Consider the following 17,889-nt stretch of genomic DNA (forward strand, 5'->3'; position numbering starts at 1 on the left):
ACTACTACTACTAATATTTAGTTTAAAATAATGAACTGGGAAAGAATATATATATTTTGTAATGTGAAATAAATTGCCTGTCAAATTTATATATATATATATATATATATATATATATATATATATATATATATATATATATATATATATATATATTGCTGATGACCTTTTTAGTAATAGAGTCCGTTTTCTACCATATTAAACTACATCTAGTCAGAGACACAAACATCTATTATCTGGGATAAAGGAGAAGTTGATTACCCTCCCTTAGAGACTGTTTGTTGATGTTAGAGCTATTTTGACAATAAACCATGTGCACCTCTCCATTATCTGTGGGTCAAAATACTACAAGTATGTACAGTAAGAGGCAAATTATGTATCGGTTTTAAATTGGCAAATATAGCCTTTGTGTCAAACAGCATTACTTTGTGAAGGCCTCTGGTTTCAATGGGTTAAAGCTGCTTTGATTAATATTTTCAAAAACATATTTCAAAACATAGGCCTACAAGAGATATTGGACATTTTTCAACATGGAAACAATTGAAGATTATGCACAAATTATTGTGATTATCTTAAATAATTGCGATTAGGCAATTATTTAATTAATACATGTGAAGATTGAACATTGAATTTTTTTTATATAACAGTAATATTCAGTTCAGTGACGATAGGCCTACATTTCTCACCACATTTGGGATAAGCCGCTTTGTAATTTGTAATTCGTGCTTTGTAATGACATTGGCATGACTCACATGCTGATGCCGTTTAGCTATAATGAGTTAATAAATCATAGTCTATAGAACAGGTACTGTACATCTTTTTAGCATTCTGTGGTTATCACACTTTACTTAAGGGAGAAGAAGCCCGTTTGAGATCTCAGAAGAGCGTAGTTAATATTCACGCCAAAATACGTAAGTACTACAGAGTGTATTTTATAACTTTATTATTAATTCATCGGATACAACAAACAACATTTAGTAAACACATCTGTGATGGCTTATCTGCACAGAATTGGCCTTTGGTTAGCCCTGGTTTTGGATAGCCACGGTAACAGATTAATTGAGCTATTTACAGACAGTGAAAAGTGTCCATTATAACCAATTATGAGTAGTCTTATGGACAGATGTTAGTGTCAGGTATAGGCATAGTGGTATATGCGTAGGCATAGTGGCATAGATTTTAAACCTGAAATAGATAGGAACAAAAGAATATACATTGTTACATTCCCATAATACGTTCTAATCATTTGTATTTAACAGAGGTAGCAGGCAGAGTATAAACAATTACCAGTTCCCCATCCGAGGTCTCATCTTCTCCAGGTTTCTGGAGAGGCGTGGACTCATTCCTTGGTTGCTGAATCTTACTCTTAACTTACTGAAACCGGCGCAAGGCCTTTTAAAACCTCTGTTTCTAGTGGACCGCCCTGTGGGCAGGTCTAAACCAGCTTAACATCATTGGCTGCTGGCAACAGCCCTCCCTGTGCCAACCTTAACTATAGGTTGAGAGACCAGGAAGTGTTGGACTGTGCATGTGGACAGTGGAGAAGCATGGGTGTTATCTCCCCATCTATGGCAGTTTGTGAGGAAGGAATTTCAACCCCCCTCAGTCCTTTGTCTGACTCCACTCCAAGATTATAGATTAGTTCAACCCATGACATTACTGCTGACATTACAATAATTAGACATTCAATGGTATTATTGATAACTTGAGGAGTTTTAGTAGACAATCATTGATGCACACATCTGCATGTTCTCTTTCCTTAAGATTGAGATGGAGAGGTGTCACATTTCACAACTCCCTGTTAACTTCAGCAATGTCAGGGCTTGCTTTGGGGTGAAAGGCCCAGTGAAAGGCCCTCACTCCCATGTTTAGTACTGAGAATTATTGGCAACTTATGCAGTGCACAATCATTAATAGAAACCAAACGCTGAGTACCATACTCAGCGGAACAGGTACTTGTCTTGCTTTTTATTGTGTTTATATTCTATAACTTACTTAGGGGATACACTGAAGAAGGCAACTTGTTGCCGAAACATTGGAAAAATATATTTGTATGGCATCGTGACTACGAGCTGTGCCTGTGCGGCCTCTTTCATTTTTAGTCTATATTCTATAACTTAGCCATTCATAATAATAATAATAATAATAATAATAATGGATTTTATTTATAACGCACTTTATATTCGTCAAAATCTCAAAGTGCTACAGTTCTCACAGATGTGTACCCAGATAGTGTAGGCTATTTTATACAAGCTTTAATCCTTGCTGATAATCATGATAAAATGGCACCATGTTTTTCTACTCTGTCTGTGTTCATAGGAGGGCTGTGGGCAGTTCAGAAACCCGTCCACCAGTGACTTCATCGATGGGGAATCCAAGCTAATAGAAAATGCAGGCTTTTTAGTCCTGAAAAGTTGCAATGTGAAAATGGAAGCCATCGTTCTCACGATAATAAAAATCTAAAATATTGTTTGAAAATCAGCCTAACGATGATGTCAATGGTTCGAAGTTAACTATGGAATTGTGCGTTTTTTGTCTGTCAGTGTACTCAAAATCCCCATATATTCTGCCCAGGTCTCGTGACATCACTATGACATCATCAGGTATGATAGTAAATCTGGATCATATATTAAATGTGACCTGCTGTCGCGAATAAGCCCATATATGGAGATGCCTGATCATCAATATTAATATATGGATATATGTCAGAACCTGTTCTGACATTCAATATGTTGATCCTTGCCCATCCGTCCTTCCTCGATGTCTCCCTTTTGACTGATACCTGTCCATTTAAACTCTAGAAGGGCCTGCTGCCCCAAAATAATTAGTGCAGCCGGCGAAAACTAGAGTTGTTAACAGGCCCGAAAATTAAGTCCCGGCCCTAACTGGGCCCTCCCTCATCAAACCCTGTGCCCCCACTGCCACCCTTAGATCTCCATATATGGAGCTGACCTGTTCTGACATTCCATGTGTTGATCTGACCTCATCAAACCCTGTACCCTGAAGACACCTGTACTCACTCAGGTGTCTTACTGGTACTGTATAGGCCTATTAACACACCTGTACTCCCTCAGGTGTCTTACTGGTACTGTATAGGCCTATTAACACACCTGTACTCCCTCAGGTGTCTTACTGGTACTGTATAGGCCTATTAACACACCTGTACTCCCTCAGGCGTCTTACTGGTACTGTATAGACCTATTAACACACCTGTACTCCCTCAGGTGTCTTACTGGTACTGTATAGGCCTATTAACACACCTGTACTCCCTCAGGTGTCTTACTGGTACTGTAAAGGCCTATTAACACACCTGTACTCCCTCAGGTGTCTTACTGGTACTGTATAGGCCTATTAACACACCTGTACTCCCTCAGGTGTCTTACTGGTACTGTATAGGCCTATTAACACACCTGTACTCCCTCAGGCGTCTTACTGGTACTGTATAGACCTATTAACACACCTGTACTCCCTCAGGTGTCTTACTGGTACTGTATAGGCCTATTAACACACCTGTACTCCCTCAGGTGTCTTACTGGTACTGTATAGGCCTATTAACACACCTGTACTCCCTCAGGTGTCTTACTGGTACTGTATAGGCCTATTAACACACCTGTACTCCCTCAGGTGTCTTACTGGTACTGTATCAGGCCTATTAACACACCTGTACTCCCTCAGGTGTCTTACTGGTACTGTATAGGCCTAATAACACACCTGTACTCCCTCAGGTGTCTTACTGGTACTGTATCAGGCCTATTAACAATTTACAATGTGAAGTTGCCATTTCAGCGTCCTGTCCTGTCCTATCCTGTCCTGTCCTGTCCTGTCCTGTCCGTTCTGTTCTCAATACAAATCTATTCAGGGCTTTATTGGCAGCATGAGAAAACATTGCGAGTCAAAAGGCAACCGAATGAAGTGCGGTGGTGCCACCTAGTGGCTATCTTCTTTTTGAGTGGTTGCCACTCTGACTTTATTGGATAAAATACATATAGTCACTTAGACAAGCCTAAAACATACAGTATGTCCGTGTCCTTTTTATGGACTTCTCCTCTGCTTTGAATACGGTCCAACCCTGTCTTCTCCTAAAACGCCTGTGTGACCTGGACTTCAGTAGTAATGTCATTCTGTGGATTAGGGAGTTTCTGAGAGAGAGACCCCAACGAGTCTGTATTAATAACACTCTGTCTGACTGCCTTGTCCTAAACACTGGCGTTCCACAGGGGTGCGTTTTATCCCCTCTGTTATTTTACACAAATGAGTTGAAATACAACAACAAAGAGTTCTCTCTCATAAAGTACGCTGATGACATGGCCTTGGTTGCCTGCCTGCAGGACGTTTCCAGTCCCTCCTACTCCCAGCACATCGACCGTATTGCCACCTGGTTTGACCTTAATGTCACTAAGACCAAGGAGCTGTGTTTGGGAGGGGGGGCAGGAGCAGAGGGTTCAGGGTCCATCTTTAGGCCTGTTACTATGAGTGGGGAGGAAGTGGAGCAGGTCAGTGACTTTAAATATCTGGGAACGACCATAGACAATAAACTCACCTTTCAGACCAATGCAGATAACATCTACAAAAAGGCAAGGCAGCGGCTTTATCTTCTCAGGAAACTGATACGTTTTAATGCTAGTAAATACACGCTGACCATGGTCTATAGATCACTCACTGAGTGTTCTCACTTTTAACATCGTGTCCTGGTTTGGGAATCTCTCAGTTAGAGATAAAAACAAGCTCACCCAGGTAGTCAACCAGGCAAGTAAGATCATTGGAGACAAACCATTGCAACTTCAGGACATATACAACCGCTCCATAACCAAAAAAGCAATTCAGATTTACAATGATTCTACCCACCCTCTTCGCTCTGAATTTGACTTGTTGCCATCGGGCAGGAGGCTTAGGGCAAAATTAGCTAAAAAGAAGGGTTACAAAACTTTGTTTGTGCTAATACTGCTGTGGACATTTTAAATAAGAAAATGTTTAAATAGTTCACCTTGTCCCCACTGTTCGGTTATTTGGCGATGTGAGCCTGGCTCCGACCAGCCCAAGATACAAGCAGATTGTTAGAGACTAATACGCACAGTTGTAAACTAAATGTCCCAATAATAGCTTATCTTTGACGAACTCAAACGTGCTTTCTATAGGGTTTTTATTAATTCATTATTAATCAAACACATATAACATACATTCACACGTTCTGTTCACACTTCCCCCAACACAAGATGAATTCAGTACCCTGGAGCTTGTCCTATTGGTCTGGTTCTACCCTGCTCTGATGGTTAGGAATTATAGCTACTATTAAACACTCTAAGCTGACCAGAATCGGCCCTGTCTCAGGACTATCAGATCTTGGTACAACTTAGCTTCCTTGTTGTAATGCAGACTTAGTTCAAAAGGACAAAGAATATACGTTCAATTCTGATTAAAGTAATTAAAGTAATTAAAGTTATTAATAATGCACAATTATATATAGCATTTAAATTACCGCTGGCCTCTGCTGGCTTCTTGCGTCATGTTACGATGGTATGGTGATTGAATCTGGGGCTATCATTGTCTCTGTCAGTATATTAAACACCCAGAGAACTCTAGGATCCCTCCCATTGCACATCTCTAAGCCAATGGAAAGCCACCATTCTTTCTGCCTTCCTCTCTGTGAGAGAGGTTACCAGTGCAGCCAGCTTCCTGTGCTGCACTGCTGACCTTAGGCTAGATTAAACTGTTAGATTATTACAGATATTTATCATTTAGGCTTTTTACCAACCCAATATATGATGGGTTATTAGAACACATTACTCAATTGAAAGGAATTAAAGATAGTTACTTCATCCTGCATTGACATGTCCTACTATTCACACTCCTCTGGGAGGTGTCATAAAGGAATTAAAGATAGTTACTTCATCCTGCATTGACATGTCCTACTATTCACACTCCTCTGGGAGGTGTCATAAATGGCCTCTCTTACGACGACAGGAAGGTGATAAGAGGTCGCAGACCCCCATTCACCGGTTACATACTATTGGATGCATTGGAATGTGGCCCAGAGACCCACAGCACTCTACAGTTGTTCCAGTAGAGAACTACACATTGATCAATCAATTTGACCCAGTATATTTTTTACTCCAATGTCTGAGAATAAATCTCGCAGATCCATAAATATCCCGACACCCACTGTTGATGATCACTGTTGCTGTGTTTATGTGAATGCATTTTATATAGTATTTTACACAGTATCTGTGTAATTTCTGTAATGTATGCACGCACGCATGCATTCACGCACGCACGCACGCACGCGCACACACACACACACATTGCAGGTCACAAAACCTAGCCTAGTGACTGCACAAACACACAAACACTCTTCATGTCACATCATTGTAGACAGGGAAACCGGACATCAGGATTAAAGGCATTAAACTTACGCTATTGACAGTCTTGTCAAATAAACAATAAACGATAAGATCAGCTAACCATGTGATATTTAATTGGTGTTATTGCAATGTTTCAACCTTGTGTTATTTAAATTGCCTCTAAGGCCTGGGTTAATTAAATAACATCATTGTGTGTGTGTGTGTGTGTGTGTGTGTGTGTGTGTGTGTGTGTGTGTGTGTGTGTGTGTGTGTGCGTGCGTGCGTGTGTGCGTGCGTGCGTGCCTGCATGCATGACATCACTCAACTAAGGGACTGTCATTTGGGACACAACTGGTGAGTTGAAGATGCCTTGGGCTTTACTCTTGTTTTCCCTCACACTTCAGTGGTAATCAGGAGTGGCCACCTGAGAAGTGGGGAGGACTGACCACTGCTCTGATTAACAACTTCAGAGCTGAACAGTTTTTATGGTGCCCACATTTTCCAGGTGCCACTGACCGGCAACCTGCCACTGACCGGCAACCTGCCTCTGACCGGCAACCTGCCTCTGACCAGCAACCTGCCACTGACCCGCAACCTGCCACTGACCGGCAACCTGCCACTGACCACCAACCTGCCACTGACCGGCAACCTGCCACTGACCAGCAACCTGCCACTGACCGGCAACCTGCCACTGACCACCAACCTGCCTCTGACCGGCAACCTGCCTCTGACCAGCAACCTGCCACTGACCCGCAACCTGCCACTGACCCGCAACCTGCCACTGACCACCAACCTGCCTCTGACCACCAACCTGCCACTGACCACCAACCTGCCACTGACCGGCAACCTGCCACTGACAACGAACCTGCCACTGAACGGCAACCTGCCACTGACCTGCAACCTGCCTCTGACCACCAACCTGCCACTGACCACCAACCTGCCACTGACCTGCAACCTGCCTCTGACCACCAACCTGCCACTGACCACCAACCTGCCACTGACCACCAACCTGCCACTGAACACCAACCTGCCACTGACCGGCAACCTGCCACTGACCTGCAACCTGCCTCTGACCACCAACCTGCCACTGACCACCAACCTGCCACTGACCGGCATCTGATTGGCATCAAAATATACATAATGTACCAAAAGTAAAAGTAGCTCATTATATAGAATATAGCCCATTTCAAATGTCTAAAAAATCTTTTGAAAATAGCTGATCTACAAGCTCACAATGCGTCGCAATCGGCTATTTTCAGATGGCCGAAATGTATATAAGGCTGAAGTGGTTAATGTATGTTTTGTAATAATAATCAAAATCTACAAAGTAACTAAAGCTTCCAAATAAATGTAGAGGAGTAAAAGTACAATATTGGGATTGGAGATGTAGTGGAGTAGAAGTAAAAGCATTGGAAATGACAAATGCTCAAGTGAAATAGAAATACCTCAACATTGAACTTAAGTACAGTACTTCAGTGAATTGTTACTTCAATTAAATTAAATTAAATTAAAATAAATTAAAAATGTTAAGCCCTGCCTCTGTGTGTGCCTAAAGGCCCAGATCGGTGTTGTGAAAGATTACGTAATGTCATCATCAGGCACAGGGGACGGCACAGCACTGTGTATAAAACAACTGGACAATGGATGGAGAAGGTGGGGGGGTTGTTAGACAGAGGAGGACAGTCATGAGGGCTTCTTTAGACATACAACTGTTTTCATACTTGATGATGTTCTCTTCCTTCTCTCCTTTGTCTTCATCCTCTTCCTCTTCTTGTGAGTTACAGGCACCGTTTCATGGAGGAATGTACAAGGCTGGAGATGTGCTTCTGGGTGGTTTGTTTCCATTACACCTGGGCTCTGTGTTCCCTGAGCTGACGTTCACACAGTCCAAGGAACAGAAGCCCTCCTGCAGTCGGTGAGTATCACGAATAGCCAGCAAGACAACACCAACCTTGTTTTGATGTATAGAAACATGATTAGTTGATGTGTATATTTCTACAAATATATAGTCGGGTGGAAACCTTCTCAGAACATGTGTTTGGATGGATCTAGGGTAGTTATTATTTAGTCACAAGCACTTTCACTTAAATATTTTCTTCAAAAAAGTTTTACATTTTATTACACAGAACGTTTTAAATATGGAGATACATGGTTTCTGCCCGACAGCAATGATATTCAAGGCAACTGTGGAATGCACTTCCCGTTGCAATCAGAACTGCAGCATCACTCCCGATCTTCCGCCGTAGTCTGAAAACCCACCTTTTCAGACTCCATCATGGCCCATAGCACTTACCCTACCCCCTTAGACAGCACTTTTTAGACTCTTTAGACTTAGATAGCATTTGAAACAGACTTATAGCATGTCATGTAGACAGCACAATAATTGCATTGTATGTAGTCATAGCACTTAATAGTATATATGTACAGCATAGTATAGTTATATGTATAGTTTATATGTATAGTGTCATTATATAGATATGTTCTAGTTACGTTCTTAGCTTACGCATGTTTCTTGATAAATGCATTTTATATATGTGATGTATTCCCATGCTTTTTTGTTCTTGCTTAATGTAAATCGCTCTGGATTAAGAGCGTCTGCTAAATGCCTAAATTGTAAATTGTAACAGTGTAATTGTGTCTGTTAGTTTTTACATTCCAGTGTTCAGAATGGCTCAGGTCATGGCTTTTGCCATCAGTGAGATCAACAGAGACCCCAGCCTGCTCCCCAATGTGACTCTGGGATACCGTTGCTATGACACATGTTTAACGCTTGGAGTTGCAGTCCCTGCAGCGTTGTCGCTGATCAGTGGGAGAGAGCAGCAGTTTACACTGGATCAGAGCTGTGTTGGGTCGCCTCCAGTACTTGGAATTGTGGGTCCTAGTACCTCAAAAAGTTCTATTACCGTCTCTAGAATATTAGGTGTATACAGAGTGCCCATGGTAAGTTTCCTATCCCCTTTCACCATAGCCTATTTTATTTAATTTTGCTTACTTGGCTATTTCCAAATCTATAATATGATAAATATTAAATGTGGTATTTTTGCCGTTTGAAAGACATAGAACATAATCTGAAAATGCATGTTTTCCCTGCAGGTTTAGTTTAGCCTAATGTTAATGCTACTGCTTTGCTACTGAAAATAAGTGTCCAGCAGAGGAACAATATCTATTCAGGATCATTTACATATAACACATTGACATGCCCCCTTACTGAACTGTTCTGTTTCTGACAATGCACTGACAATCTACTGAACTGTTCTGTTTCTGACAATGCACTGCATTCTAATGAATTGCCAATGGAAGTACATGTAAAGTTCTCAAACAGCACATCCGAATCTCTCTGGCCAGCATCCTCTCCACAGTATTTGTTCTGGCAGCTTTTGATATTACTATTAGTAAGTAAACAACATCAGGAAGAAGCAGGACTCAACCATCAGGATTTGAACTCCATTATTTTATTGTATATGTCATCACACCGGAGAGAGACTAGTGTCTCCCTCCAGAGCTTCCCCCAGCACTCCCCAAACACATGTCCCACACATATGTTATACTTTTAGCAGTGTACAGAGTTTCAGGAGTAACAAGAGATGTTCATTCCTTAAATGGACTCTATTCTATAGTTAACTCACACAGTTTGAAATAGGTTTACATGAGTCGGCAGTCTCTAATGAGTTTGTCAGTGAAGAACAGGTGGTAATTAGAGTGGTAAGTATCATTGACTAGTCGGCTACATTAAATTAATCAATACCATAGTGTGTATATGCATTTTCGCCACCACATATTGGAAAGAATCATGTTTGTACATCTGGAAATGTTTGTCTTTACTGCAGAAAACCAGTTCAGATTAAAAAAGAAACCTGGGCACAGTGTTGTGCATTTTTGCAATTAAGGAAATGATTGCCAGCTACAGTAGCTATTTCCACTATCTTCCTATGCTACATTGAAACGTATTGAGCTTTTGACAGGATAAACCAAACGGTTTCAGAAGCTGCTTGTTGGGCATCTAAGCACATTATGCATATACATGGATGATCTATCATGAATTAAATAAGTGCAATACAGGCTGTCTTATAGGTAACTATCATTAATCACCTTATGTACGCTTACAGCGACCGGGAGCCAATAGAGGGAGCGGAGAAGGGGGAGGGAGGGGCAGCGACCGGGAGCCAATGGAGGGAGCGGATAAGGGGGAGGGGCAGCGACCGGGAGCCAATAGATGGAGAGGAGAAGGGGGAGACGTATGAAAATTTTGGCTGGACCAAAATGAGGCTTCATTCACAAAATGTGAAGAGAACATAAAATGAACAGATTATCAGGTGATAAAGTAAGTGGTTAATACTAAGTTGACATCAGGCCATACAACCTTTTACAATACAATAACAAAAATCTTGTTCAAAACTTGTGAAAATAACTGACCAATTGGGCGGGCTACTTAAGCTCACTAGACTGCATGCTCTTCCTGCCTTCCTCTGCATATGGTTCCTGGTTGTATGTGATGTTTTTTCCCACCACCACCGGTGGGCTCTGTTATTTAAGCCCCTCATGGGGTTTTTATTGTATATATGAGCATTTGTGCCTGTCGTAGACATGCGCAGAGCAAGTTCAGTCAGGGAACCTCAGTGCAGTTGCTGCCGGCCGTTAATTGGGCCGCCTCAGCATCACGCTCTCATTCACATGATTCACTCAGCCAATCACACACTCACTCCATCTTCATACCGGCTACTTTAACCGGAGGTTTGCATTCCTCCTCTTGCTTGCTGCTGCTGCCGTATCAGCGTGCTGCTGTATACAAACCTGCTGCTGTATCAGCGTGCTGCTGTATACAAACCTGCTGCTCACCCACCTCCACCCCAGCTACCACCTGTCGTTTTGGATCTACTGTTTAGGTATGGGGGATTAAGAGTCCCTATGGTCGGGACTGATGCGCTTGATCTGAGTACCTAAAAAGCAGATCCAATACATCGCCAAACCATAATAAATATATTGCTCATGTTATATTCAATAAATATATATTCCATCCATTCTTGAGTTGTCCTGACTGAACTATCTCCTTGCTCTTAATGTTTTATGTCGGTGCTTAATCGTGCCGAGCAGGGAGAAAATCCAGCAGAGCCGTACGCCATGTCAAATATCATATGCACACTCATTACTCATTCTGTAATAAATATTGGTAAATCTATCCGTGAGTTGTCTGACTGAACTAATTATATTTTAATTGTTGGCCGCAGATACATTAAGCAGGGGCCGCAGGTTGAGTAGCACTGCCCTGAGGGTACCAGACGCACTGTTGAATACCTATGATCTAGTACTTTACAGAATAGATATTTTGTATTTGTTTTAATTCTGTTTTTCCAGATAAGTTACTATGCTGGTTGTTCCTGTCTGAGCGACCGGATTCAGTTCCCATCCTTCTTCAGAACAATGCCAAGTTTTGTCTTCCAGGTGAACTTCTATAACAATAGATGTGTTGGTATCTAATAGTTCATGTTTCAGAAACTGGAATACTCGAACCCATGGGGTGGGCAACTTTGATGTAGGAGAGGGCCACTATATTTCTACACTCACTCCAGAGGGCCACTATATTTCCACACACACTCCAGAGGGAGACTATATTTCCACACTCACTCCAGAGGGCCACTATATTTCTACACGCACTCCAGAGGGGCACTATATTTCCACACTCACTCCAGAGGGCCACTATATTTCCACACTCACTCCAGAGGGCCACTATATTTCTACACTCACTCCAGAGGGGCACTATATTTCCACACTCACTCCAGAGGGCCACTATATTTCCACACTCACTCCAGAGGGCCACTATAGTTCCACACTCACTCCAGAGAGAGGGCCACTGTATTTCCACACTGACAAGCCAGATGGCCACTGTATTTCCACACTTAATCCAGAGGGCCACTGTATTTCCAAACTGACTCCAGAGGGCCACTGTATTTCCACACTCACTCCAGAGGGCCACTGTATTTCCACACTCACTCCAGAGGGCCACTGTATTTCCACACTGACTCCAGAGGGCCACTGTATTTCCACACTCACTCCAGAGAGCCACTATAGTTCCACACTCACTCCAGAGAGAGGGCCACTGTATTTCCACATTGACAAGCCAGAGGGCCACTGTATTTCCACACTTAATCCAGAGGGCCACTGTATTTCCAAACTGACTCCAGAGGGCCACTGTATTTCCACACTCACTCCAGAGGGCCACTGTATTTCCACACTCACTCCAGAGGGCCACTGTATTTCCACACTGACTCCAGAGGGCCACTGTATTTCCACACTTACTCCAGAGGGCCACTGTATTTCCACACTGACTCCAGAGGGCGACTGTATTTCCACACTCACTCCAGAGGGCCACTATATTTCCACACTCACTCCAGAGGGCCACTGTATTTCCACACTCACTCCAGAGGGCCACTATATTTCCACACTCACTCTAGAGGGTCACATTGCATATACTGTTGGGTAGAAATATCTTATCTCCATTCTAGCTCAACACGCGTTGCACTGCGACACGTTTTGAGTTTGGGATCTTCTATTTTAGCTATTCTTTAACAGACTCCTGAATTATTATTTGCTATTTTTGCTAAGATTAATTGGAATCCTGAAAAGTAGGCCTAACATTTGTATTTAATTTCAAATGCATTTATTTATACTTATGTTAACTTAAATTAAACGTATACTTAAATTCAAATGCATTGGAAATAAAAAGACAATTGAAATTGTAATTATGCTACTAATCTTGACCATTATAGATGTAATTAAAGCGGGTCATGTTTGCATGTTTGGAATTGTAACTGCTGAAATCAATAATATAACAGTATTCCAATATTAACCTGCAGGCCACATAAGTGAACACGGGGCCGCATGTGGCCCCTGTGCCGCCGTTTGGCCATGTACTGTATGATCTAACCTAAGTACATTTCCGTCCATTGTTCGTCCACTCAGGTGCGAGCTATGCTCCAGACTATGAGGTGGTTCGAGTGGACGTGGGTAGGACTGTTGTTCAGTGATGATGATGGTGGCCGTGACGCAGCCCGATTATTTCACTCTGGTCTGGACCAGTCTGGTCTGGGTTGTGTGGCTTATTCAGAGGCTCTGCCCTTCCACAATGACCTGGATAAACTCCAGAGGATTGTCTCTGTGATGAAGACGTCCACAGCTCGTGTGGTCATTATGTTTGGATACGGGCCCTATATGTATAATGTCTTGGATGAGGTTTGTGTTACGATACATCTGTGGAGGATGTTAATTCAGGGATTCGTAATTAGAATAATCTAAAATGAGAATGTATTGAAAGAAAGACATGCCTTTCATTTCTTTCGAAACGATGAACAGGTGGTTCAGCAGAATGTGACAGGTCTGCAATGGATCTTACCTGCCACTGCAAGTTGGTGGGAAGACGGTTATCTCGAATCTCCTCACTACCTGCCGTACCTGAGAGGCACCCTGGGTTTTGCCATCCGTCGTGGAGAGATACCAGGTTTCAAGGACTTTCTCTTAAAAATACGTCCTGACAATGACCAGGAGGATAACGTAGTAAGTATTTTTGTTTAATTTGATTGTATATTTATTTAATTGTATGTCTTTAAATGTCTCAATGAATTGAATACAGGACCACAATGGACACAAGCCCTTAGGACATGTTGTGTTAACCTTTTTGCACCATTGTATAATTGTACCACTGTAGTATCTGCAAACTGTGAATGAAGTGAATAATCAATACATTCATTGATTAATTGTATTTACAGGTATTCTTATGAATGAATTGTGTTCTTTCAGGTGAGGCAGTTTTGGGAACACACATTTCAGTGTACATTTTCACCCCCTCCACCAGAGTGGGTGGACGCTGGTGGAAGGGTGTGTACTGGACAAGAGGACCTGGCAGAAACTACCCTGTTGGATGTGTCTGACCTCAGGCCAGAGTACAATGTGTACAAGGCTGTGTATTCTCTGGCCCTCGCCCTCCATGACATGTTGCAGTGTGTGCCAGGAAGAGGGCCTTTCCCTGGGCACAGCTGTGCCACTTTGCAGACAATACAGCCATGGCAGGTGGGTTATTAATTCAGTTAACCTGTAGGATTCTTTTTATTTATTGTTTATTTGCACATTTAAAAACAACACATTTGAAAGAACAACACATTATTAGGTTGTGCAGGTGAGACTTAGAAAACCATGTGGGGTTTATAAAGTTAGACCGGCAGCTGCCGGAGTAGGTGGATGGATTATGACAGCTCCGTTCCGCTGCTCTGTCGGTCCGTTCGGCAGCCGCGGTCCAGCCGCCGCAACTGCCGGTAATAGCCGCGGCGCTGCCGTGGGGGGGTGGAGGAGCAGCATGTGCTGGGGGATTATGACACTCGACTGCCATTCACTTCTGCGGCAGTGCGTTTGGTCCGACATGCGTTGCGTCGTGCTTGCGGTTATGGTTAAGGGTAAGGGTTTGGGGTAGAGTTACAGACTGATACCGCCGGGAAACACTACCGACTGCCGCTGGTGTTCCGCGGCAGATGCCGCTGCCGAAAAATGCACTTGCACTCTCTCCTACATTGAAGAGGCTGACTTTTGAAGGTGGTCTGTATAGGGGGCAGGTGGTAATCACATGTTCTTCTGAAGGTGGTCTGTATAGGGGGCAGGTGGTAATCACATGTTCTTCTGAAGGTGGTCTGTATAGGGGGTTAGGTGGTAATTACATGTTCTTCTGAAGGTGGTCTGTATAGGGGGCAGGTGGTAATCACATGTTCTTCTGAAGGTGGTCTGTATAGGGGGTTAGGTGGTAATTACATGTTCTTCTGAAGGTGGTCTGTATAGGGGGCAGGTGGTAATCACATGTTCTTCTGAAGGTGGTCTGTATAGGGGGCAGGTGGTAATTACATGTTCTTCTGAAGGTGGTCTGTATAGGGGGCAGGTGGTGATCACATGTTCTTCTGAAGGTGGTCTGTATAGGGGGCAGGTGGTAATCACATGTTCTTCTGAATGTCGTATTTTAAATAAAATACACGTTTACCGCTGTGTCTTCTTGTCTAACAATGCGGTCATGCCTCTCTTCATTATGCAATAGTCACACAAGATGCAGAAGTCTTCCTCACTCCTAATTCTCAACAAATGTGGGTGACATTATGAATATGGTTTTGTTCAAAGGCAATGCATAATGTAAGGGGTAGAGCACATGATTTAGTAATGAGGCTGGTGGTGGAAGATAGCAACTCAGCAACAGGAACACCCCTTGCACAATGCTTAAATCCCCAAATAGTGTGTAGCGTGACTTGGGCACATAATATGATCCTTAAGTATGTTTTTAAAGTCTCTTGCTCTTCATGATTCTGCTCATCACCATTTCTAGCTTCTCTATTACCTGGAAAAGGTCAACTTCACCACATCTGGTGGTGATCGTGTATACTTTGATGAGAATGGTGATGCTTTACCAATCTTCGATATATTGAACTGGGCGTGGCTCCCTGATGGAAGCACAAAGATTCACAACGTAGGTGTGGTCAAGATGACAGCCTCCGGAGATGAAGAATTCACCCTCGATGAAGACATAATCTTCTGGAACTTTCAATCTGCAAAAGTAATTTCAGCTTTCTAAAATTTTTAATTGAGCTCATGATGTGAATGAAATTTATATTTAAACTGATCATTTTTACTTTCCTCTGTAGCCTCCTCGGTCGGTGTGCAGTGAGAGCTGTTCTCCTGGAACCCGTGTGGCCAGAAGGAAAGGAGAACCTGTCTGCTGCTACGACTGCATTGCTTGTTCTGAGGGAGAGTTCAGCAATGAGACAGGTAGGGTTACATAATGTAGCTACAGTATATGTACAGAAGGTTATAAGAAGATACGTGTCTGTCCCTTTAATCTTGTCCTATTTGTTAGACTCTACAGAGTGCACCAGTTGTCCAGAGGACTTCTGGTCCAGTCCCCAGCATGACCACTGTGTCCCTAAGAGCATTGAGTTCCTGTCCTACCATGAGTCCCTGGGAATCTCCTTAACAACCATCTCATTGCTAGGAACATTTGTCTGTGCTATTGTCCTGGGGATCTTTGTTTATCATAAAGAGACGCCCATGGTCCGCGCGAACAACTCAGAACTCAGCTTCCAACTCTTGCTTTCACTCAAACTATGTTTCTTGTGCTCACTCCTGTTCATTGGTCGGCCCAGACTCTGGACTTGTCAGCTGAGGCATGCAGTATTTGGGATCAGCTTTGTGCTGTGTGTCTCCTGCATCCTGGTAAAGACTATGGTGGTGCTGGCTGTGTTCAAGGCCTCCAAGCCTGGTGGTGCAGACATCATGAAGTTTTTTGGTGCTATGCAGCAGAGAGGAACAGTTCTGGTTCTTACTGCCATCCAGGCAATAATCTGCATAGTCTGGCTTGTGTCTGCCTCACCATTTCCTCATAAAAACACACAATACTATTCTGAAACGATAGTCCATGAGTGCGATGTTGGCTCAATATATGGTTTTGCGGTGTTACTAGGTTATATTGGATTACTGGCACTCCTGAGTTTCGTCCTAGCATTCATGGCAAGGAATCTTCCAGACAACTTCAATGAAGCCAAGTTAATCACTTTCAGCATGTTGATCTTCTGTGCCGTGTGGATAGCCTTCATACCAGCATATATCAGCTCTCCAGGCAAATATGCAGATGTAGTGGAGGTGTTTGCTATTCTAGCATCTGGTTTGGGCATTTTGCTGGCGCTGTTTGGACCAAAGTGTTACATAATCCTTTTGAAACCTGAGAAAAACACAAAGAAGTCCATCATGGGTCGAGGTGCCACCAAGACGTAGAATCACAAATTAAATGTCAAAACAGATTATTTGTGTGTATTTTATGTATATGGATATATCGGATCTCTGATGGTAGAAGTTGATAGTAGATTAAGTAGAAGATTCAATTACTACTACTACTACTACTACTACTACTACTACTAATAATAATAATAATAATAATATTTAGTTTAAAATAATGAACTGGAAAATAATATATATATTTTGTAATGTGAAATAAATTGCCTGTCAAATTAATATATATATATATATATATATATATATATATATATATATATACTGTATATACACACACACACACACACACACACACACACACACACACACACACACACACACACACACACACACACACACATATATATATATTGCTGATAACCTTGTTAGTAATAGAGTCAATTTTCTACCATATTAAACTACATCTAGTCAGATATACAAACATCTATTATCTGGGATAAAGGAGAAGTTGATTACCCTCCCTTAGAGACTGTTTGTTGATGTTAGAGCTATATTGACAATAAACCATGTGCACTCCCCATTATCTTTGGGTCAAAATACTATACTATACTAAAGTATGTACAGTAAGATGCAAATTATGTATCGGTTTTAAATTGGCAAATTTAGCCTTTGTGTCAAACAGCATTACTTTGTGAAGGCCTCTGGTTTCAATGGGTTAAAGCTGCTTTGATTAATATTTTCAAAAACATATTTCAAAACATACAAGAGATATAATTATAATAAAAAAATAAAGACAGTTTGG

This window comes from Electrona antarctica (genome assembly GCF_951216825.1).
Source record: "Electrona antarctica genome assembly, chromosome: 11".
NCBI classification, from domain to species: domain Eukaryota; kingdom Metazoa; phylum Chordata; class Actinopteri; order Myctophiformes; family Myctophidae; genus Electrona; species Electrona antarctica.